Source organism: Lissotriton helveticus, chromosome 5_1, assembly GCF_964261635.1.
Source record: "Lissotriton helveticus chromosome 5_1, aLisHel1.1, whole genome shotgun sequence".
Taxonomy (NCBI): Eukaryota; Metazoa; Chordata; class Amphibia; order Caudata; family Salamandridae; genus Lissotriton; species Lissotriton helveticus.
Genome location: NC_136065.1, coordinates 1459857089 through 1459880159, shown reverse-complemented (window position 1 = coordinate 1459880159; position 23071 = coordinate 1459857089).

The following is a 23071-nucleotide window of genomic DNA, read 5'->3' as shown; positions in this document are numbered from 1 at the left end:
TAAATGGCATATACTCTAAGCGCATGCTACCTTTGACTATTGTTTTCACTCAAGCCCTCCAGCCTGGGGGGAAACATGGCCAAATGAGCATAGTCCAGCGGGAATCTTCTCACTTCCTTCCTGAGGGTACGGGACGGTGTAAAGAAAAAACCAAGGCATAAAGCAATCTATAGCGGAAAGGATATTAGGTTCGGGAGCTGGGTGGGTCAAACATCTAATAAGTGTCCAACGTAGTCTCAATAACTTGCCAAGAAATTCTCTGAAGGGATTCAGTGCGTACGAATTATTATTTGGAACTAGGATGATGATCTCTGACATTGATAGTCAGACTTCAGTGGTGAAAGAAAAAACCTTTGATATCAAAGACCGTTTGGCTATTTTGCAGGACTTAAACAAAACAAGAAAAGACCTGAGCAACATAAAGTTGAAACAACAGCCAACAACCACTGAAGAACCACCACCTGTCCCAGCAAGACCTGTCTGGATTCCAAAAGTCGGGGATCTAGTCAGGGAAAAGATCGCGGTAAAGAAGGAATTTGGGCCTTCTTACAGAAAAGCAGTTCCTGTCTTGTCTGTCAACGGGACAAGATCAGTTGTACTACCGCCACTTGCTGGTAAAAAGGAGAACCGAGTTGTATCCATCGACCTGGTAAAACCACAACATGTGGCCGATAACAAACAGTAGGCCAAGTGGACTCCCAATAAGTAGCAGAACACCAAGGTTTGCTACCAGTACAGAGGTCCTAACGAAAAGGCTCATCACATTCGAAACGCCTACAGAAGAACAACAAGGACTATGCAACAATGCAATAGAACTAAGACCTCTGAATACCCAAATAAAAACATTTAGCAGAGACACACCAATCTATAATGAAGTACCAAGTGAAAATGCAAGAAACAGAAATCCTGAACCAATTGGAACAATTGACAGAACTGCATCCGGCTACTTCATAAACTTCGATGATTCCTCTGAAGGCTTCAGTGAATCAAAGACACAGCCATCATCAAAAACCTTTAAAGATAAAGCTAAGGAACTTTTGAGACAACTGAAAGAAACATATCTGATTTCTCCATGGATTGAATTTTGGGTGGGTTTTGGTGCATTTATCCTCATACTTTGGCTCATCATGGTACTTACTTTGGGACACTTCATTGAGGGAAAATATGCTAAAATGGACACAGCAAGTCAGAAAATCAACTTGATCCTCAAACCACACACATCTTCACACGTCGAGAAAAGAGAACTTTCTTCAGCCAACTTCACAGCCAATCCGATACCTGGTGGGGTAGCTTGGGACAACACTGACTATGAAATTTATGGTCCGGTCGAGATCCTGAAATATCTACACCAAATTAAGATCTCATTGAGTGACTTTGCAAAACCAAACTCATTTGCTGATGATTGGGACTTCGAAAGCATTAACAATATGATGTCTGACTTAGTAATGTCTGCTAAATTTACCAAACATGATTATTTGCAGGGTTCTACAAATTATGACAGTATGTATTGTTATAACCACTATGGTAACCATTTTTTACATAGATCTGCACAACCTAGAATCGTTTTAAATTATAATCAATGGGAACATTGTGCAACACCTCCAAAAGGGAGCTCAAGAACCGTTTACGACAAATATTCATATTTTTCAGGTTTTAACACAAGTAATGCTGAAACATTTTATTTTAAATTGTCAAACAAGACAGGAACCAAAACCATGATAACCAACACAAAATTGTTATATTCAGACTCATTTTTTGAACAAATGAATACTTTTGGATTTGATTATTGGGACAAAAATGTTGAATTGAAAAGTGTTTGGGGTACAAAAGAATGGCAAGTACAGGGTATAGAAGCTTTGTTTAGAGCCTGCATGATCCCAGAACAAATGATATTTTTAAATGACACTGTTCAACAGACCACCTGTCTTGGCTTAGCCAAAATCAAAGATTTAAATAAACCGTCTATTCCAAAGCCAATAATGTTTAGCAATAACTCTGATACAGATGAAGAGATAGACGTAAACCATATATTAAACCAAAACAGAACACATCCTGATTGGAAACAGTGGTTGATCTGGCCCACAGATACTAATAACTGTCAAGACAGATTCCTGAACAAAACACAGGGGTTCAAAATGACCAGGCCAGACCCTAGATATCCTCAAAGACATCACCCAGGGATAATAACCACCTACAGTGTGGGCAAATTATGCCTTCAATGGCTACAAACTTCCACACTGGCAGAAATTAAGCAACACCTAACTTTACTTACTGATGGTGCTGACTTGCGTGATTTCACTTTGGGACCACGCAAACAGCGTCAAAAGCGTTTCATAGCAGCCTCTGTATATGCAGCATACAATGAGGCCTGGAAGGTTACTCAAATTGAAACAGCAGAGAGAATACGGGAAATTGACCGTATTAATTTGGAAAAATCACTTTCTGTAGTGGACAATGGGTTAATGACTCTGTCCTCCAGAATTTTTTCTTTGGACAGCATTGTGTCGTCAGCAATCGATATATTATCGCAAGACTTACTGTTATTACAACACGGTCAGTCACAATTGCGTTCTATTGTACAGCTTGGCTGGACGTTACAAAATCTGCGTTCAGGCTATGTGCCTTGGCGTTTAATCAACACAACGTCACTATTCCAAATCTTTAACCTTACTGATAGACAAATCAGTATGGCGCAAAAGGGTGCTGATTATACAATCTTGAGCATTGAAAAACTAGAAAGATTACCAATGACAATGTCAGAACGACCTGTCAATGAATGGATAATACATGGGATAATAAATATTCCAATCTCAACCTTCAGGTTTCAATACTGCCAAAAATATATACAGGCTGGCATGTACGAGAAATTGGGAAAGGGGTACCTTAAAACAACATGGAACCTGCCCTATTCACATGCATGTGTCAGTAATAAAGGACAGAAAGTGTTTCTTAGTGGCAACAATTGTGCGATGTCACTGAGTGGCACACTTCTGTGTAACGGAATTAGTTTGCATGGAGCCTGTGAAGGGAATTCATACAACCTTTCATGTCACCAGCAAGGCGCACCTGCAACAGAAATAGAACCATTCTTTCAAAGACTCTATAATGGGAGTTACATTCTTATTGTAGACCGCAGATGTTGTAGTCTTATGCCCGGGACTCCTTATCTAGTAACTACTACTGCGAAGGTCAAGTGCTGTGGACGCACATTGTTCCCCAGCTCCTTCCCAGACAGGGAGGCAAGGGCATGGCCCGATTTGAAAATTACTTCTATTCGAATAGATACTTTAAGCAGAATGAAAACAGTCCTTCTTCAGACGCCTACCAGGCTCTCGTCATCAAAAGAAACGTATGATCTACAAGTCGCAAGGACGACTGCAGAGATACATACATTATTATCAACTAATTCCCCCGTACATTTCGCGGAAATCCTGAATGAAATCTTAAATATTTCTGATACCAATGGGGTCTCAAAGGTATTTAAGACAGTATTTTCGATGGCATTAACACCATTCAAAGCCATACTGGGTATTTTTCCAGATTTCGTCCATTCGATTTTTGGCGGACTTCCCCTGATCCTGGGACTAATTGCAGGAATCCTATTCTTAGTCCTTATTTTTCGTTATGGCAACCCATGTCACAGACAAAACTCTTGCGACAAGGGAAGAAACAATCCTAGCCATTGGATACCGGGACCGGATATCAAAAATCCTGGGACTCTCCCGGCTTAGAGACCTGAACATGACTTGGTTTCTATCATTTCGACCAATGTGGCAAAGATGTGTTTTACCTGTATTGAGGTGTCTGCTATGCGGAGAAGAATGCGTGTTAGACACCTGTCTGACGCTACAATCGGATGCGCCAATGGATGCAGAAACATTGTTGAGCCCGATCAAGGTTCATGCTTTGTGCTGCCCTCAAAGGCTTCCAATCCTGATGACGGCATTCGTGGAAGCTTCACCACTACGATTGATGGGTAGTGAAGTTCAAGATGAAAGCAGCATCGAACAGGTACGACCTTCTGTCAGTAATGCAAATCAGAATGTCAATGGAGACAATCATGCGCAAGAATGCATGATTACACCTATTTCCGAGTTAGTGGAACTTTCCCAGGAAGCTGTTGACAGTTTTTTCGAAAGCCTAAATTATATGATGTTCTCACCCGAACAGAAATAGAGACTTTTGAGCAAGCTCGCACACGGCGTTCCCTGAATTCGGCCTTCAACTTTAAATAATAAAGTCACATGAACTATTTTTCACTCCAGTTCACGGACAGCAACTCTTTCAGAAGCCCCAATTCATTTTTTCGGTTTTTCGGGACACTTATCTTCTGCTTAAAGTAAGAAACTATTCCTAAAGAACTAAGATTTCTATTTTTAGATACTTTATAGACTTTAGCTGCCCGCTGGTATGTTCATAAATATTTTATTCTGTGATGGAATGGTCTCGAATCTTTTTTCTGTATTTAAGAAACCATTTCATGTGTAATTCTCATATACCAAACGAGCAATAATGTATACAAATGCGATTACTTTGGCATTATTCTACAGCTTGAGTGCATACAATGTATATGTCTGCAATTTTTCAGTATATTTGAAGAATTTCAAAATGCATTTATGTATTTTGGGGTGGTAAGGTATACACACTACTCTATAGTATGTTGTACTATGTTATACTATGCCTAGATTAGTAAATATGTCCATAGTTAGCGTGGAGTGGGTGTCATGTATTCCTATAGGTCCTGAATCGATCCCCCTATTCCTGACCCTATTCTAGTTAAACAAACCAACAAGTTAACTAGCAGTCAGCCCATGAGGCAGAAAACCCCCATGATGCAGATACCGTTATCTGACGCAGTCACACTACGGCACAGGAACGTGTTATCTGATTAGGTCATAACACTTGCGATCTAATTAGACAAGCGATATTCCTCCAGCCCCTGATAAGGCATACGGAGTTCTCATAACAAATCAAACCTATGACAACCTGGGCAAAACCCTGCGGCCATTGTTTTGATTTCACCGAGAACTTTAGTAAAAGAATGTGCTAACGAGCAAGTCATATGACATCTTTATTGACGTATCTATGTCCATCCTTACGTCAATCTCAGCACCTTAAAGGTATAAATATTACCGATCTTGCCATATGCAAACACACGCGTGGTGAAGAGACGGAGCAGCCATACTTGCCGAAGCGAAGAGCAGAGCAGACCCCGCTGGCGCAGCCCCGCCTTTCTGACGCGCTGAGAGACGCGCTGCTTTCTCCTGCCGAGAATCCAGCACCGGCGTTTCCGGGTAGCCCTCGCAGGCAGCCTGGAATATCGAGACCAGAGAGAGAGATACCATTCCTCATTCATCCTAAATTCCAGGTACAGAACTGAATAACCCCTCACAGAGAATTCTTTAGTTATTCACTTGGCAACAACAAACTTAACTTAAACTGTAACTATCTATTCCCGCCCACGTATTAGACTTAGGTCAGGTACACGGGGTAGGCGTATCTAGAAACACCAGTTGAGTACGTTTAGTCAAATGTATATGTGTATATAATATATTTTATTCATTTTAAAACATCTTATGGCTTAGAAACCATATCAATGTTTTTACAGTATTATTTTATACCATTGCTTTTAATGTATGCACTTTACTTAGCTATAAGTATTGCAATAATATCGATCCATTTCTCTTGTATGAGAAAAGAGACTGATCAATAAATAACACCTTTTTATTGAACACGCCCGTCTCTTCCTTTTCTCTACATTCTGATGAGACTAAGAATGCACGTACTGACTGAGTAAAATAATTTGCCTTTTGTTCACACGACTCTCGAGATTGACTCTTGATTAGGGGAGAGCAAAGTTGTCATGTTCTATGGTTGTCAGAAACTAAATCCCTTCTTGTCTAATCAGGGAAGTTAATTCCTCCTTGAACATTCGAGAAAGTTTCTAGTGAACTCTGAGCTACGCTGGCAAACCCAAAACTTTAAGTCTAGTATCGACAGTAGTAGACCTAGTTAACGTCTGGCCTAGGCCTTTACTGCTGTAGGTATTATTCCAATGCGCAGAGCCTATTGGGAAGATAGGAACTACACTACACTGCATGAGTACTTGGGTACTGACTGAATGATTAGAGTACTGCAAGGAGAGTGCCTGAGTGAATTTATAAGTGTTTTGGTTTTGGCATAGTGAATGGATTAGTACATGGTGTTGAATGGACCTCTAGACGACTGCAAGGAGAGTGACCGTGTGTTTGCTGGAAGTGTATGGATACTGACTGGAGAATTGAAGGTGTGAAAGACAAGTGTGTAGGTGGTTACAGGACTGCATACATAGTGGATAGGCATTTGAGGCAGTCCATGTGCTAAGGCCTGGCTCAGTGCATGAGTACTTGGGTAGTGACTGAATGATTAGAGTACTACAAGGAGAGTACCTGGGTAAATTCATAAGTTGTTGGGTTTTGGCATAGTGTGTTTGGGTGAATATGAAACGGCGTGGTTCAGCCGTATGCGACGCACCGCCACAAGAGCGCCACAGCCTGCCCGAAATTGAACCTGAGTTTTGGGAATGCGCAAGCAACAGGACAGGTGGGTGCCGCCGAAGACTGCCTTGGGTATTGGTTCCTGGAGAATCTTGAAAATGGGTTGTCTGGGACACGATGGACTTTGCATCAAGCAGCAGGTATGAGACAGAAACCCATTGGGGGTAAAAAAACTATTTTACAAAACTGGAACTACATTGACCACAAAACCTAGCGAGAGAGTGCAACGCCCACTGGACAATCAATAAAGAACAGAAGTGATGTAGTTCCTCGTCATACCTGGTTGAAGGTGTGAAAGACAAGTGTGTAGTTGGTAAGAGGACTGCATGCATAGTGGATATGTGTTTGAATCAGTCCATGTGCTAAGGCCTGGCTCACTGCATGAGTACTTGGGTACTGACTGAATGATTAGAGTACTGCAAGGAGAGTGCCTGGGTGAATTAACTGGTGTTTGGGTTTTGGCGCAGTGAATGGATTAGTACATGGTGCTGAATGGGTCAATCGAGGAGTGCAAGGGGATTGACAGGGTGTTTGCTGGAAGTGTACGGATATTGACTGGGGAATTGAAGGTGTGAAAGTCAAGTGTGTAGGTGGTTAGAAGACTGCATCTATAGTGGATAGGGGTTTGAAGCAGTCCATGTGCTAAGGCCTGGCTCACTGCATGAGTACTTGGGTACTGAATTAATGATTAGAGTACTGCAAGGAGAGTGCCTGGGTGAATTTATATGTGGTTGGGTTTTGACGCGGTGAATGGATTAGTACATAGTACTGAATGGGTCACTAGAGGAGTGCAAGGGGAGTGACAGGGTGTTTGCTGGAGTGAATGGATACTGACTAGGGAATTGAAGGTGTGAAAGACAAGTGTGTAGGTGGTTACAGGACTGCATGCATAGTGGATAGGCGTTTGAAGCAGTCCATCTGCTAAGGCCTGGCTCACTGCATGAGTACTTGGGTACTGACTGAATAATTAGAGTACTGCAAGGTGAGTGCCTGGGTGAAGTTATACGTTTTTGGGTTTTGGCAAAGTGAATGGATTAGTACATGGTACTGCATGGGCACTAGAGGAGTGCAAGGGGAGTGACACAGTGTTTGCTGGAGTGTATGGATACTGACTAGGGAATTGAAGGTGTGAAAGACAAGTGTGTAGGTGGTTATAGGACTGCATGCATAGTGGATAGGGGTTTGAAGCAGTACATGTGCTAAGGCCTGGCTCGCTGCATGAGTACTTGGGTACTGACTGAATGATTAGAGCACTGAAGGGGAGTTCCTGGGTGACTTTATAAGTGTTTGGGTGTTGGCGAAATGAATGGATTAGTACATGGTGCTGAATGGGTCACTAGAGGAGTGCAAGAGGAGTGACAGGGTGTTTGCTGGAGTGTATGGATACTGACTAGGGAATTGATGGTGTGAAAGACAAGTGTGTAGGTGGTTAAAGGACTGCATGCATAGGGGATAGGCGTTTGAAGCAATCTAAGTGCTAAGGCCTGGCTCACTGCATGAGTACTTGGATACTGACTGAATGATTAGAGTACTGCAAGGAGAGTGCCTGGGTGAATTTATAAGTGGTTGGGTTTTGGCGCAGTGAATGGATTAGTACATGGTGCTGAATGGGTCACTGGAGGAGTGCAAGGGGAGTGACAGGGTGTTTGCTGGAGTGTATGGATACTGACTGGGGAATTGAAGGTGTGAAAGACAAGTGTGTAGGTGGTTAGAGGACTGCATGCATAGTGGATAGGAATTTTGAAGCAGTCTGTATGCTAAGGCCTGGCTCAGTGCATGAGTACTTGGATCCTGACTGAATGATTAAATTACTTCAAGGAGAGTGCCTGGGTGAATTTATAAGTGGTCGGGTTTTAGTGCAGTTTTAAAAAAAAAATTCAGATGGGTACTGGTGGTAACTGACTCTGACTGACCTGTCCTAGAGCCAGTGCTATGCTAAAAGACACTTAGAATACAGTTAAAGCACCCACATACAAAAGGGAACACTATGTGTTGTGGTACCCCTGTGATTCGAATGACCTCCTCTGTAAGCCCCTAGTACATAATAGGGCAGGGGGGTTAAAACTACCTCCTAAAATGCGCCACAGGTCATGTTTGCACACTGGTGAAGAGAGGAGGGGGGCTAAGCTGACATGTGCAAACACGCCCTGTGGCCGTTTTAATTTGGGCGATAAAGTCCCCTTGAATCCTGAGTGTCCCTTGGGTCCAACTAGCCCACCAGGTATCTCTAGTTTGCGGCACAGAGCTGCGTTGCAGAGAGGTGTAAAAGTGGCACGGACTGGACCACCTCACTGCAACGCAGTGCAGTGGTGATTACTGGAAGCACCTGGTGGACTAGATGGCCCCCAGGGGCCCTCAGTATTGAAGGCAAATTATTTCCCCATCTTAAAACATGCCACAGGGCATATTTGCACACGTCACCTCAGGCCCCATCCCCTCCCTTTACCACTGTGTAAAAGCACCCTGTGGCCACTTTAATTTGGAGATTAAGTCCCCTTGAATCCTGAGGATACCTAGAGTCCAAGTAGCCCACTAGGTACCTCCAGTAGGCACCACAGAGCTGCATTGCAGAGAGGTGTAAAAAAAGGGCATGGCCTGGGCCACTTCTGTGCAACGCAGCGCAGTGGCGCTTACTGGAAGCACTTGGTGGGCTAGTTGGCCCCAGATGCCCTCCGGATTGAAGGCAAATTATTTCCCCATCTTAAACGTTCCACAGGGCATGTTTGCACACGTCACCTCAGGCAACATCCCCTCCCTTCACCACTGTGTAAATGCGCCCTGTGGCCATTTTAACTTGGGAGATTAAGTCCCCTTGAGTCCTGAGGGTCTCTAGGGTCCGAGTAGCCAAATAGGTACCTCCAGTAAGCGCCACAGCACTGCATTGCAGAGAGGTGTAAAATAGGACAAGGCCTGGACCACCTCTCGGTAATGCAGCGCAGTGGCGCTTACTGGAAGCACTTGGTGGGCTAGTTGGCCCCAGATGCCCTCAGGATTGAAGGCAAATTATTTCCCCATCTTAAACGTTCCACAGGGCATGTTTGCACACGTCACCTCAGGCCCAATCCCTTTCCTTCACCACTGTGTAAACGCGCCCTGTAGCCATTTTAATTTAGGAGTTTAAGTCCCCTTGAATCCTGAGGGTCCCTAGGATCCAAGTAGCCTACTATGTAGCTTCAGTAAGTGCCACAGAGCTGCATTTCAGAGAGGTGTAAAAAAGGGCGCGGCCTGGACCACCTCTATGCAACGCAGCACAGTGGCGCTTACTGGAAGCACCTGGTGGGCTAGTTGGCCCCCTGGGGCTCTCAGGATTGTAGTGGAATTATTTCCCAAACTCAAAACCCACCACAGGGCATGTTTCCACACGTCACCTCAGACCCCATCCCCTCCCTTCACCACTGTGTAAACACACCCTGTGTCCATTTTAATTTGGGAGATTAAGTCCCCTCGAATCCTGAGTGTCCCTAGGATCCAAGTAGCCCACTAGGTACCTCCAGTAAGCGCCACAGAGCTGTGTTGTGGAGATGTTTAGAAAGGGGCATAGTCTGGGCCACCTCTCTAAAACACAGTGCAGTGGCGCTTACTGGAAGCACCTGGTGGGCTAGTTAGTCACCAGGGGCCCTCAGTATTGAAGGGAAATTATTTCCCCAACTAAAAACGCACCACAGGGCGTGTTTTCACACGTCACCTCAGGCCCCATCCCCTCCCTTCACCACTGTGTAAACGCGCCCTGTGGCAGTTTTAATTTGGGAGATTAAGTCCCCTTCAATCCTGACGGTCCCTAGGGTCCAAGTAGCCCACTAGGTTCCTCCAGTAAGCGCCACAGAGCTGCATTGAAGAGAGGTGTAAAAAAGGGCACGGCCTGGACCACCTTTCTGAAACACAGTGCAGTGGCGCTTACTGGAAGCACCTGGTGGGCTAGTTGGCACCCTGGGGCTCTCAGGATTGTAGGGGAATTATTTCCCCCAATTCAAAATGCGCCACAGGGCGTGTTTTCACACGTCACCTTTGACCCCATACCCTCCCTTCACCACTGTGTAAACGTGCCCTGTGGCCGTTTTAAGTGGGGCGATTAAGTACCCTTGAATCCTGAGGGTCCATAGGGTTAAACTAGCCCACTAGGTACCTCCAATAAGAGCCGTTGCAGAGAGTTGTAAAAAGAAGGATGGCCTGCACCACCTCTCTGCAACTCAGCGCATTGTCACTTACTGGAAGCACCTGGTGGGCAAGTTGGCCCCCCGGGGCCCTCATGATTGAAGGCAAATTATGTCACCATCTTAAAACGCACCACAGGATGTGTTTGCACACGTCACCTCAGGCCCCATCCCCTCCCTTCACACTGTGTAAACGCGCCCTGTGGCCGTTTTAATTTGGGGGGAAATTGAGGGCCATATGTATCAAGAAGTCATTTTGCGATTCTCAAATAGCGATTTTTTGCGAATCGCTATTTGAGAATCGCAAAATGCTATGTATGTAGGATTTTCAATACATTTTGCGAATCCTACATATTCCTTAATTGCGATTAGCAAATTGCGAATCGCAATTAAGGAATACTTTCCCATTCATTTCTACGGGCCAGGAGGCCCATAGGAATGAATGGAAAGTTATTCTCAATTTGCGATTCGCAATTTTAGAATTGCAAATTGAGAATAATTTCAAGGGTGCAGGGGTGTCAAAAGGACACCCTGATGCACCCCTGAAATAAGCATGGGTGCATATGTGGCGCACATACATGCCCTAAGGGCATGTATGTGCTTCAAATTGCACTTTGAAAAATGCAAAAAAGTAAATTTTCAAAGAAATCGCAAATTACCACTAACTTGAAGTTAGTGGTAATTTGCGATTCCTTAAGGCTAAATTGCACTTTTTTGGTGCTTCTTACATTGCATTTAAGGAATCGCAAAATTTGCGATTCCTTAAATGCAATCGCAAAATAAGGAATCGCAAATTTTGAAATTCCTTATTTTGCCTTAATACATACCATTTGGCAAAATTGCATTCGCAGACGCCCTTGCAAATGAAATTGTGCTTGATACATATGGCCCCATGTCCCCTTGAATCCTGAGGGTCCCTAGGGTCCAAGTAGCCCACTAGGTACCTCCAGTAAGCGCCACAGAGCTGTATTGCAGAGAGGTGTAAAAAATGGCACGGCCTGGACCACCTCTGTGCAACGCAGCGCAGTGGCACTTAATGGAAGCACCTGGTGGACTAGTTGGCCCCAAGGGTCCCTCAGGTTTGAAGGGGAATTATTACCTCATCTTAAAACCCGCCACAGGGTGTGTTTGCGCAAGTCACCTCAGGCCCCATCCCCTCCCTTCACCGCTGTGTAAACGCGCCTTGTGTCTGTTTTAATTTGGGGGATTAAGTCCCCTTGAATCCTGAGTTTCCCTAAGGTCCAAGTAGCCCACTAGTTACCTCCAGTAAGCGCCACAGAGCTGCATTGCAGAGAGGTGTAAAAAGTGGCACGGCCTGGGCTACCTCTCTGAAACACAGCACAGTGGCGCTTACTGGAAGCACCTGGTGGGCTAGTTGGCCCCCAGGGGCTCTCAGGATTGAACGGGAATTATTTCCCAAACTCAAAATGAGGCACAGAGCGTGATTTCACAAGTCACCTCAGATCCCATCCCCTCCCTTCACCACTGTGTAAAGGTGCCTTGTGTCCGTTTTGATTTGGGAGATTAAGTCCCCTTGAATTCTGAGTGTCCCTAGGGTCCAAGTAGCCCACTAGGTACCTCCAGTGAGCTCCACAGAGCTGTATTGCTGAGAGGTGTAAAAAGGGGCACGGCCTGGGCCACCGCTCTAAAACACCGTGCAGTGGCACTTACTGGAAGCACCTGGTGGGCTAGTTAGCCACCAGGGGCCCTGAGGATTGAAGAGGAATTATTTCCCCAACTACAAACGTGCCACAGGGCGTGTTTTCACACATCACCTCAGGCCCCATCCTTTCCCTTCACCACTGTGTAAACGCGCCCTGAGGCCGTTTTAAGTTGGGAGATAAAGTCCCCTTGAATCCTGTGTGTCCCTTGGGTCCAACTAGCAAACTAGCCCACTAGATATCTCCAGTAAGCGCCACAGAGCTGCTTTGCAGAGTGGTGTAAAAAGGGCTACGGCCTGGGCCACCTCTCTGAAACACAGTGTAGTGGCGCTTACTGGAAGCACCTGGTGGGCTCGTTAGCCACCAGGGGCCCTCTGGATTGAAGGGGAATTATTTCCCCAACTAAAAACGCACCACAGGGCCTGTTTTCACACATCACCTCAGGCCCCATCCCCTCCCTTCACCATTGTGTAAACGTGCCCTGTGGCCATTTTAAGTTGGGAGATTTAGTCCCCTTGAATCCTCAGGGTCCCTAGGGTTAAACTAGTCCACTAGGTACCTCCAGTAAGCACCTTTGCAGAGAGGTGTAAATAGGTGCATGGCCTGCACCACCTCTCTGCAACGCAGCACATTGTCACTTACTGAAAGCACCTGGTGGGCTAGTTGGCCCCCAGGGGCTCTCAGGATTGAAGGGGAATTAATTTCCCAACTTAAAACACGCAACAGGGCGTGTTTGCCCATGTCACCTCAGGCCAAGTCCCATCCATTCACCACTGTGTAAATGCGCCCTGTGTCCATTCTAAGTTGGGAAAACAAGTCCCCTTGAATCCTAAGGGTCCCTAAGGTTAAACTAGCCCGCTAGGTACATACAGTAAGTGCCAGAGAACTGCGTTGCAGAGCGGTGTAAAAAGGGGCGTGGGCTCTGAACACCTGTCTGCAACGCAGCTCTGTGGTGCATACTGGAGGTACCTGGTGGGCTAGTTGGCCCTCAGGTACCCTCAGTATTGGAAGAGAATTAATTCCCCAACTTACAACTCTCCACGGGCGCGTTTGCACAATGGTGAAGGAAGGGGGCGTGGCCTTAGGTGACATGTCTGCAATCACGCCCTGTGGCACGTTTAAAGCTGGAGAATTAATTCCTCCTCAATCCTGAGGGTCTATGGGGCCAACTAGCCCACCAGGTACCTCCAGTATGCGCCAGAGAGCTACGTTGCAGAGAGGTGTTAAAAGGCCACGCCCTTTTTTACAATACTCTGCAACGCATCTCTCTGGCGCTTACTGAAGGTAAATGGTGGGTTAGTTGACCACAAGGGACCCTCAGGTTTGAACAGGTAATAATTCCTCAACTTAAAACGCGCCACAGGGCGTATTTGTACACATGTCTCCTCAGGCCCCACCCCCTCCCTTCACCACTGTGCAAACGCGCCCCGTGGCGCGTTTTATGTTAGGGATTAAGTCCCCTTAAATCCTGATGGTCCCTGGGGTGCAAGTAGCCCACCAGCTACCTCCATTAAGCGCCACAGAGTTGCGTTGCAGAGAGGTGTAAAAGGGGTGTGGCCTCAGAACACCTCTCTGCAACGCAGCCCCCTGGCGCATACGAGAGGTTCCTGGTGGGCTAGTTGGCCCCCAGGGACCCGCAATATTCAAGGGGAATTTGTTCCCCATCTGCAAACACGTCAGAGGGTGCATTTGCAGAGTGCTGAAAGGAGGATGCATTGTGGGCCCCCCTTCTTTTCCTAATATTCTTGGCCCTGGGGACCCCATCCCCCAGGCCTGCACCCTAATTTTTTTTTCTTTAAAAACAATTTGGAAGGTGCCACGTGACCCCCCTCCCGAGGCCTTAATCGGCCCTGGGGACCCCATCCCCCGGGGCATGGCCTTTTTTATATAAAAAATTATTTTGGAGGGGGTCTGCATTGCCCCCCTCCTTAGGTCACTTAAGGCCCCAGGGACCATCGCATGCCTTTGCGTTGTAATGGTATGCGTAGTAAAGGCATATGCGATGTAAACGTATGCTTTGTGATGGTAACGCGTTGTTACAAATGCGTTGTGATTATATGCGTGGTGATGAAATGAGGGGTTAGAACATATATTGCCCGGCAGGCCTCGGTGGACCGCCAGGAGAAAGAAGAACAGTAACAAACGGGTGGAGGTCCAGTAGGAGTACTGGCGGGTACAGTCTGCCGCACCAGAAGCAGGGAGACGGGGGTCCAGTAGTGACCCAAGGTTAGAAGTACATCAGGAATAGCTCCAAGATCTAAAACAGGAGGGACTAGATTTTGATGAAGAAAGCCTTGAAGAAGGCGAGTTACGTAAGGAGGATGGTCCGGAGGGAGGGACAAAGTAACATGTCAACTAGTATGTTTCAGGTATCAGCAGAAAGGACACGGAAGGCATCTGGGCCCAGGGTGTGGCCAGCAAGGACATCTGCAAGTACGGGGCCACTGGTGAAGTGGACTGTAACTGTACAGGCACCCTCCTTTGAGTCAGGTAAGGCCATGGGTGCGAAGGTGAAGCCTGTAATGGTTTCAGTGGTTATGAGGGGAGGGGCAGGATGTTGTAGTGGTAGGTTAAGAAAAGGGAAGTACATCACAGACGTAGGGGTAGGTACAGATGAGCTAGGGAGTGCAGAGAGTAAGAAAGTCGAAGATGGTATAAATACCGGGAAAGTATCAGTAGACAGTGAGTCAGCAGAGGATAATAAGGAAAAGCCAGAGAGTAAAGAGCTGAGGATGAAAAAACTCCCTTACATGGGGGTGACGAACCCTTGGGGGTGCATTTGATGCTAAGAACAAAGGAGCGCATCTGGAAAGGGGAATATGTAGAAATGCTTAAGCTGTTAACTAGGGAGGTGAGGGCAAAAGAAAGGTCAAAAGAAGAGGAATATGAATTGACCAGGCAGCCGAGGGTCCCCTCAACAAAAGAAAACTGGATGCTGATATATGCAAGCGTTTGTTGTGAAAAATATCCGGAGCGTTGCGTGCGTTATTTACATGGATGTGATCCGGAAGGCCTAAATTACTAGTGAGGGATACGCATGGGGACAATATGATGAGGTATTCAGAGCGCGCATGGCATGGGACACCGAAGATAAATGGGGTGAGCTAGGCACGTATTTGTGGCAACATACCATGGGGGCAGTAAAAGGGGTAAAGACTATATTTACGGCCCGTGGTCCCCCTATAGTTTATAGACCCTTTCAGGAGAGACCCACCTGGGGCGGGTGGGAGGCACAGGAAAGAGTCAGCGAGGGGTAGGAAGGGTTTGCTGGGATTTCAACAAGGGGTTGTGCACACAACAGTTCTGTAAATTCAACCACAAATGCTTGAAGAGCGGAGGTCAGCATGCCCTGGTCAACTGCTTTGGGTGGGGGTGGTTACCATCAGGGAGGTCAGCAATGGGGAGCCAATGCTGGGGGTCACCAACAACAGTTTGCATGCAACTGGGGAAGTAAGAGACCACAAGGGCCTGACCCAAAAGTCTTGTACTTCTGTTAGACTGGAGCAAGTGAATGCAGGGCTGCAGGACTATGAGTATCTGGGGGCAGCACAGGTTTTGAGGGACTGGTTCAGATGGGGGTTTCGTTTGGGTTACATGGGTCCTAGACACAGGAGATGGGCAGAGAACTTGTGATCAGCCACGGAACATAAAGAGATAGTGCGAGAGAAATTGGACAAAGAAGTAAGGGAGGGGAGGATGGCGGGCCGTTCCGTACCAGGGTAAGTGATACAAGAGGTACCCAAGGCATGAGAGTTAAAGGGGTCACAAGGGCCTGAGGCACTGATTGTGCCAACCTGAGTGACCCAAGTAAGAATATGACAGCAGTGCTGCCATTGCAGTCTGCATGAGCATTGACCAAACATGACCTTGCCCTCACCATGAGTAAAAAACATCACAACACTGACTTTAATAAATGCCATTCTCCCCTAAGATAGGCCTCCTGAGCCCAGTAGGGAGGGTGCATTATATTAAAGGTTTGAACATATATGTGCAAGTTTATATGACCCTTTAGTAGCTTCCTTCCATTTGGGACTGCTTTAAGTGTTCAGGGGGCCAAACGATAAATGGGCTGTCACCCAGGCACCGTCACGTTGCCAGCTCCATTATGGCCCCACTGAAAAGTTTTATGTTTGGTTTCAAACAACTTGTCTCATCAAACCTGATTTTTTCCCAAAGTTGGATTTAATGTGACCTGCACCCAGGTCACTACCTTAGAGGTTGCCCACCTGGTTGCCTCAACATTTCCTGTGCCCTGGCTGACAGCCTGCAGCTGCTGCTATCAAGACAGGAATCAGATACCCTGCCAGGAGGTGTGAACCCTTCCAGGAGTCAGAAACAAAGACCTACTTGGATGGGATGTGTCACCTCCCTCCCTGACAGGATGGCTAGTGAAGACGGACATCAGAGCGGTGAGATTCAAAGCTCTCACCGCCTCTGATATGCAACCAGGTTTCCTCCCAGAGGAGGAAAAAACAACCCCCGAAACAGGCAGACTAGCCACCTGGGCAGGCGGGAAAATTAGAAAGTCAGTAGGCGTACACCTCCAGAAGGCTAGCCGAACCCCTAATGTGGGCTACCTGGTACTGTACAGCCAAAGAAGAGTTCAACCAATTTTAAAAGTGGTTGAATAGAGGCTTCTGGGTGGAAGAGGTGCCACACCTAAGAGGTGGATTAGCCTCTGAGGCTTGCATTTCATGCGCCCATTGGCTACTAGCTCACACACCCCTACATATATAATACAAGGGGGACCCCTGACACCAGGACCTAAGATCTGATCAACTTGCAACTAAAGGACAAAGAAGAGTCCAGAGTCTGTGACTTCAGGACTGCACCTGTGGTAACCACACTGCAAATATATGATTACAACTCGTCCTGGACCAGAGACTGGTTAAAAAGGAAAATGTGACCCCCTGCAGGTCAAAGGCAACACCAGAACTCCCTTGGACTAGAGGTACTAGTCCTCTGCAGCCTTCAGGCAAGAACCGCAGCAGAATCCATAGAGTCACTAACTATCGGGCCCGCCAATGGAATCACCCAAAACTAAATGGTCTAGTGCATTGTGGGAAATGTAGTCCTGACCTCCAGTAATTTTCAGGCGGCTACCATTTTCCCCAGACTTCAGGACGTTGAAGTGAATGAAGGTTGAGCTTGCCAAGGCTTGTTGCTGGCCACTACCTATCTTCAACGCTGTGCCTTGAGGGAACCCTGCAACATCCTCAACCAGACACCTCTGTGGCACAGTTGTCAAGATTTTGCACCTGGGTCCTACGATCGAGCTGAAAATCAACTGACTGTCGGAACCAGGTTCTGGGACCTGCCTCACCTTATCCCCTAGTGGTTTCCACTGACCTTGACCTGGAAGTGACCGATTATACTCATCCAATTGTCTTCATTTTGGTGTCTAAAACTATATAGAAATCTGCTTTATTTTCAAAAATTGGTGTTGGATTCACGTTGTGTCAATTACGTATTATCCATGTTGGTACTCTGAAAGGCTTAACACATGTTCCTCTAGTAAAAGCCTGACTGTTCTGTACCACACTACCAGGACTGAGCTAGCGATATATCAGTGTGAATCCAAATGACCTATTTTGTGCATTGTGCGATTATTACATAATGAAGCCTAACCAGCCTCACTGCATATTAATCCACTTTCCTACATTGGTGTTGTAGAGGTGGGATCCTGAAATTGTGTTTCACATTAACACTTGATCATAAGTGACTTTGCATGATAAATCTATTATTGACATTAGACCCAAATTACTTTTTTCAGATTTTTAAGAAAATAAAATGATTTTAATTTCAATTGTTAGGGCGCAGTGTAGACCCCCATTTTAAAATAAGTAAAAAGTTAGAAAGTTAGGCAAAAGTTTTTTAAGTGTTTAATTAGTTCTAAAAAGGTTTAACTTTCAAATAAAAGGTTTGGGCACATGGGGGTCTGACAAGATCCTCGACTTGTCCATCCTCCCAGCTCTGAAGATCAGGGATCTGTGACCCTTGTGCAAAATTATGGGCATTAGCTTTAGAATTTCTGCCAAAAAAGAGGATCTTGAGAAATCCCACCGCTCCAATGAGGAGGAACAGCTAGAGAGGGAAGGCTATTCCTCAGAAAAAGATTCTGAAGAGGATGAGGATTATGCTGTGGCCCAAGTTAAAGACAAATGGGAAGAAGATGAAGACTAAATCTCCCTACCCTTCCCTAGACCCCTTCTCCAGAATTGAGTGATAAAGGTCACTCTCAGAACACCTTATTGGTAAGGTGGTAGTTAACACTTGAGGAAGAGCTTGACCTCCTCTCACTAGAGGACAAAAAAATTGAAGTGGAAGAAAGGTGACTAGCCTTAGAAGAAATACCCAAAGATAATGGTGGTAGCAAAGTAAATCGGGAACAAGAGGAAACGTTTGACTGTAGGATCCCAGAAGGATTTCCCCCAAGTATAGAGATGATGATGACTTAGATAAATGATTTGCATCCTTTGAGAGGGCCTGCAAAATGTAAAGGATAGGTCACCAACTTTGGGGCTCACTACTGTGGGAGCTGCTCTCCTAAGGGAGATGCCCATGTGCCTGGGAAGGGGACTACATCTGAGGGAACCTTGCCTGACTAGGCAGAGCTCCTTAGTGCACGGGGACCCACCAGAGAGGATCTATGCCCAGGGCAAAAAACGTTCCTACTCTTGAAAACCTTCGGCAACAGGCTGAAATGTAAGAACATGGAGATGTCAGTAGAACCCATGTGAACAATTGGGAATATGGGCTCCCGTACACTGAGATCAAAGGCCCCAAACCAGGGGCAACCAGGAGAGTGGTGGTCTCCCAGCAGTACAGAGAGTTCATTCTGACCTGAGGTTCTTTGATTTTCGACTTCGTTCCGTATTCAGCCGCCATTTTGTGCCTCGACTACATTTTGTATTGCCTTCACTCAGGCAGCACGGCGACCGGAGTGTTTTTGCCGTTTCCAGCTGCTACGTGTCTCTTCTGTTAAAAAGTAATCTCCTGCCCTTGCTTACGAAACCGATGTCAGGGTCTGGCCGAGTCCACTAATCCATGTCTGGACTGATTGATCCCTGTCTCGACTGACTATTTGGCTTTCTCTATTCTTTCCTTATTCTATCTTATCAGACTGGCCTTCGCTATTCTTCTCTTGTATTCTCTTGTTACACAACTATCCTTTGAGGCACACAAATATGTTCTGCCACCTGAAAATTAGATTACAGGCACTAGTACTGATTAACTTGTGGGGAGGGTTGACACACGGGGTCTGAAAGAAGGGCGTATTTGGGACATTTGATAGCTTGTTTTCCAACTTTTTCTATTGGTTAGCTTTGTATGTATTGGGAGTATACATTGTAAATATGTGTGTTATAAAAGATTGTGCGCCACGGAATTGAAGTGGCAGTCTCCTAAGAACCTACTTTGTACTTCTGGGACAACTGTGCTTAGCTGCAGCTAATAAACCTGATTTTCTACGCCTAACAGAGTGTCTTGTGTCTCTGTCCGACAAGGCAGGTGAACTCGGAGATTTACGGCGTGCCCTGCGCCGCCAGGCCCATAAGGCCCCGTTCTTCAGACCTCAGCTCATGACATCTCCCTAGCTGGATATCTGGGACAAACCAAAACCTGGGAAAGTTGGTTGCCCATTTTTATTGCCCCAGATTTCAGAAAAAGTCAAAGAGTGTTGTCACTCCTTTGTCACCTCCCAAATAAATAGCAAGACTGGTAAACAACCAAAAGCTCCTTTAATTCCACCTCCCATGGCTGTGCCTCCATAGAGAGGGTAGGGATTGGCATTGGTGGTCCCCTCACCCTTAAACTGCATCTGGAAGCAGATTCAGGGCCTGATTTAGATCTTTGCAGAATCAGTCCCGCCGCTGCTTTTCCAACCGTTTCACCTTCAGCCTGGTAGGTGGCTCGCCCGCTCTATTTAGATGTTGGCAGGATGATTGAAGCAAGACCGTTGGAGTGCCATTGACTCTTCCATATTTTTGTCACCCTGCGTCAATGGTGCCATAGGCAAAAGTGTCTGTCGGAGAGAGTACAGCAAGTTTGTCCACAAGTCCAATCACGATGTGCCTTCCCGCCGACGTAACGGTGGCAGGAATATCTCCTCATCTGAGTTGGCAGATTAGAACAGATATAAGGCCAAAACGTACCTTCTTTCTGTTTCACAATTCCTTTTCCATCATGGAGCCGATCATCCAAGTCCTACCTTTGATGCTGCTATTTGACCACGAAGCAAATCAATCCTGTCGTCAGAATCAAAGATAAGCTTCTATTTTTACTTGCTACCTTTTGACTTGTCTTTTTTCATTTGATCTGGACTTGTGCATGTCGAAACCTCTGTTACAAGCAATATCATACCAATGTGTGATGTTGTTTAAGAAATATAAAGAAACACACCTGTATAATTTTATTGTAATTTTAAATTTGGTGCAACTTACCTTCATGATAATGGACACTTACACAATAATGGACATCAATCAATCAAAAAATCAAAAACTTAGCATACAGGTATGCTAACTTACTTTTCCTAAACTCTAAATTCATAAACATATGCATTATACATTACTGAAGAAAATTGAAATGCAAAATAATGTAGAAATTGCAGTTGACAAGAAAAAAATGTTGTTTTAAAATAACTGTAACATTAATGTTAGTTCCAAACTTTGATCAATTAATATATTTATCAATTTAACATTTCCCCTTGTCTATTGCATTTTCTGTATTTTATTAAATGTTATTTGTTTCATTATTGTTTTAAGGTGGAATGCAATATGTTTATTTTCATCACTTGTCAAGTACAAATAAACACACCTGAATTAACACTTACAAAAAAAGACAAATCCACTTGTTGGTATAAGTGTCCATCATAATGAATGCTCACATAAAAATTTAAATGTTCATCACATACTTTTTTTTTAGTAGTGTATGGGATTTACAAATTAGACATTTAAATAAAACTGTTCCATTTTCTGTCATCATTTTAGGTTAAAATATGTAAATCAGATTTTTATCATTAAAAGGTCTAGGAATCAAAGAATTGTAAATGACAAATAATGTCAGGACAAACATGGTGAAATTAAAATATTTTTTTTAAAGAAATTAGATACTTCTCTTAAATCAATATATTTTATTTCAAATCATAAAAGAGTATAAAGAATGTTCAATCAATCAATCAATTAATATTTATTTGACCATATATATTTATATCATATCATAAAAGATTAAAACATATACATAAAAGCCATGTTAAAACATTAAAAAGCCTTATTAAACATGATACAGTTTAGTTCATTCCAATAAAAAATGTACGAGGATCTTGTAAACTTTGTTGAAGAATTTGCAACCCAGCCTAACCTAGTCGACTAGGCACACATTATTTTAATGCAGTGTAAGGCACCTTTTAAATACTTAATAACCACCAACATCTTCTCCTGATCTGATTATAGCTGTAAATAAAAAAGGCAGAGCAAAACTGAGTAAAATTCCTCTCTTTTAAAAGTGGTAATAAATACCTTCTACGTAAGAATTCATAATATTTACAGAATAAAACCGGGTGAATCAAGGAACTGTCATCACAAGGGCAGGTTAAAAGAGCATGGGGATCGAACTGGCCCAGAGGGAAACAGATTATTGAGCATATAGAACCCAGACGAAATCAAGTAAGCAAAGATATGTCCCTTGGATGATTTATTATTATTATGTTTCTTATATAGCGCCTGAATCGACCCCCGAAGGGGTATCTCCACGCTTGCCTTGGGAACCCGTCCTGGCTTTTCCCTGTGAGATAGCCTCTACAGGGCATCCCCAAGGTGAAAGCCAGGCATCCCGCCGCAGGGGGGCCGTTGTGGAGATTAAGCAAGCTTAATGCCCAGAGTTGCAGAGTGTGAACCCATGATTAGGTCAGGCACCGAAGCGAGAATTATCGAGTCCATGGACATTTGAGCTCAAGACCCTGCCGCGTCGTGAATTGAACCCTGGTCCGGGGTCTGACCTCTGCTTCAGGGTCTGCCTGCTCTAACCAGTGAGCCACACTTCTCCACATTTACTGTTGTGAGAGAAGGTTTAAAACCCACAACGGATTTCAGCAGTAAATATGATTTATTGGAGTTTTTCTCCATTGCCCAGACTTCCCTGTCATCTTTAAACTTATTAAAAATGTGTTCCTTAAAGATACCACGGTCACCTTTTTTCAGTAGATATGGCTGGCTAAAAAGATTGATGCAGTCTAAAGAAGGGGCAGCAGATTTTACATAGTTAATCCACTGTATCTTATGGCCATATGTGCATGCCTCAATCACACTCCTGTTGAACCCCAGTCTCCCGTCTACCCTAACAGATATCCATAGTATTAGTGGAGCCAGTTTGACCTGATCCTCCACATATTTTAAACCCAGTTCCTCATGGGTTGCAAATGTGAAGCTGTTTGGGCCCAGCCGGTCCTAGGACGCTTGTTTCCAGCCGTCCAGGAAGGACCTGGCTTGGCAGTTTGGGATGGATTGTTCCCATGGGGCACAGGGTCAAGCCTGATTTGCATATTGCTGGGTTCAAACTGAAATGGCATGGTGAGCAAAAAAATGATGGATTTAGGCCCAGATCTCTGTACTGGGGTGAATGTTTGACATTGTTCTGCATTCTGTCTATCAACTGTTGTTTTTGCATTTGTCACCCCGAGTGGGACAGGTATGCTCAGACGTGAGTCCCGTGCTCCCCATGCCACTGG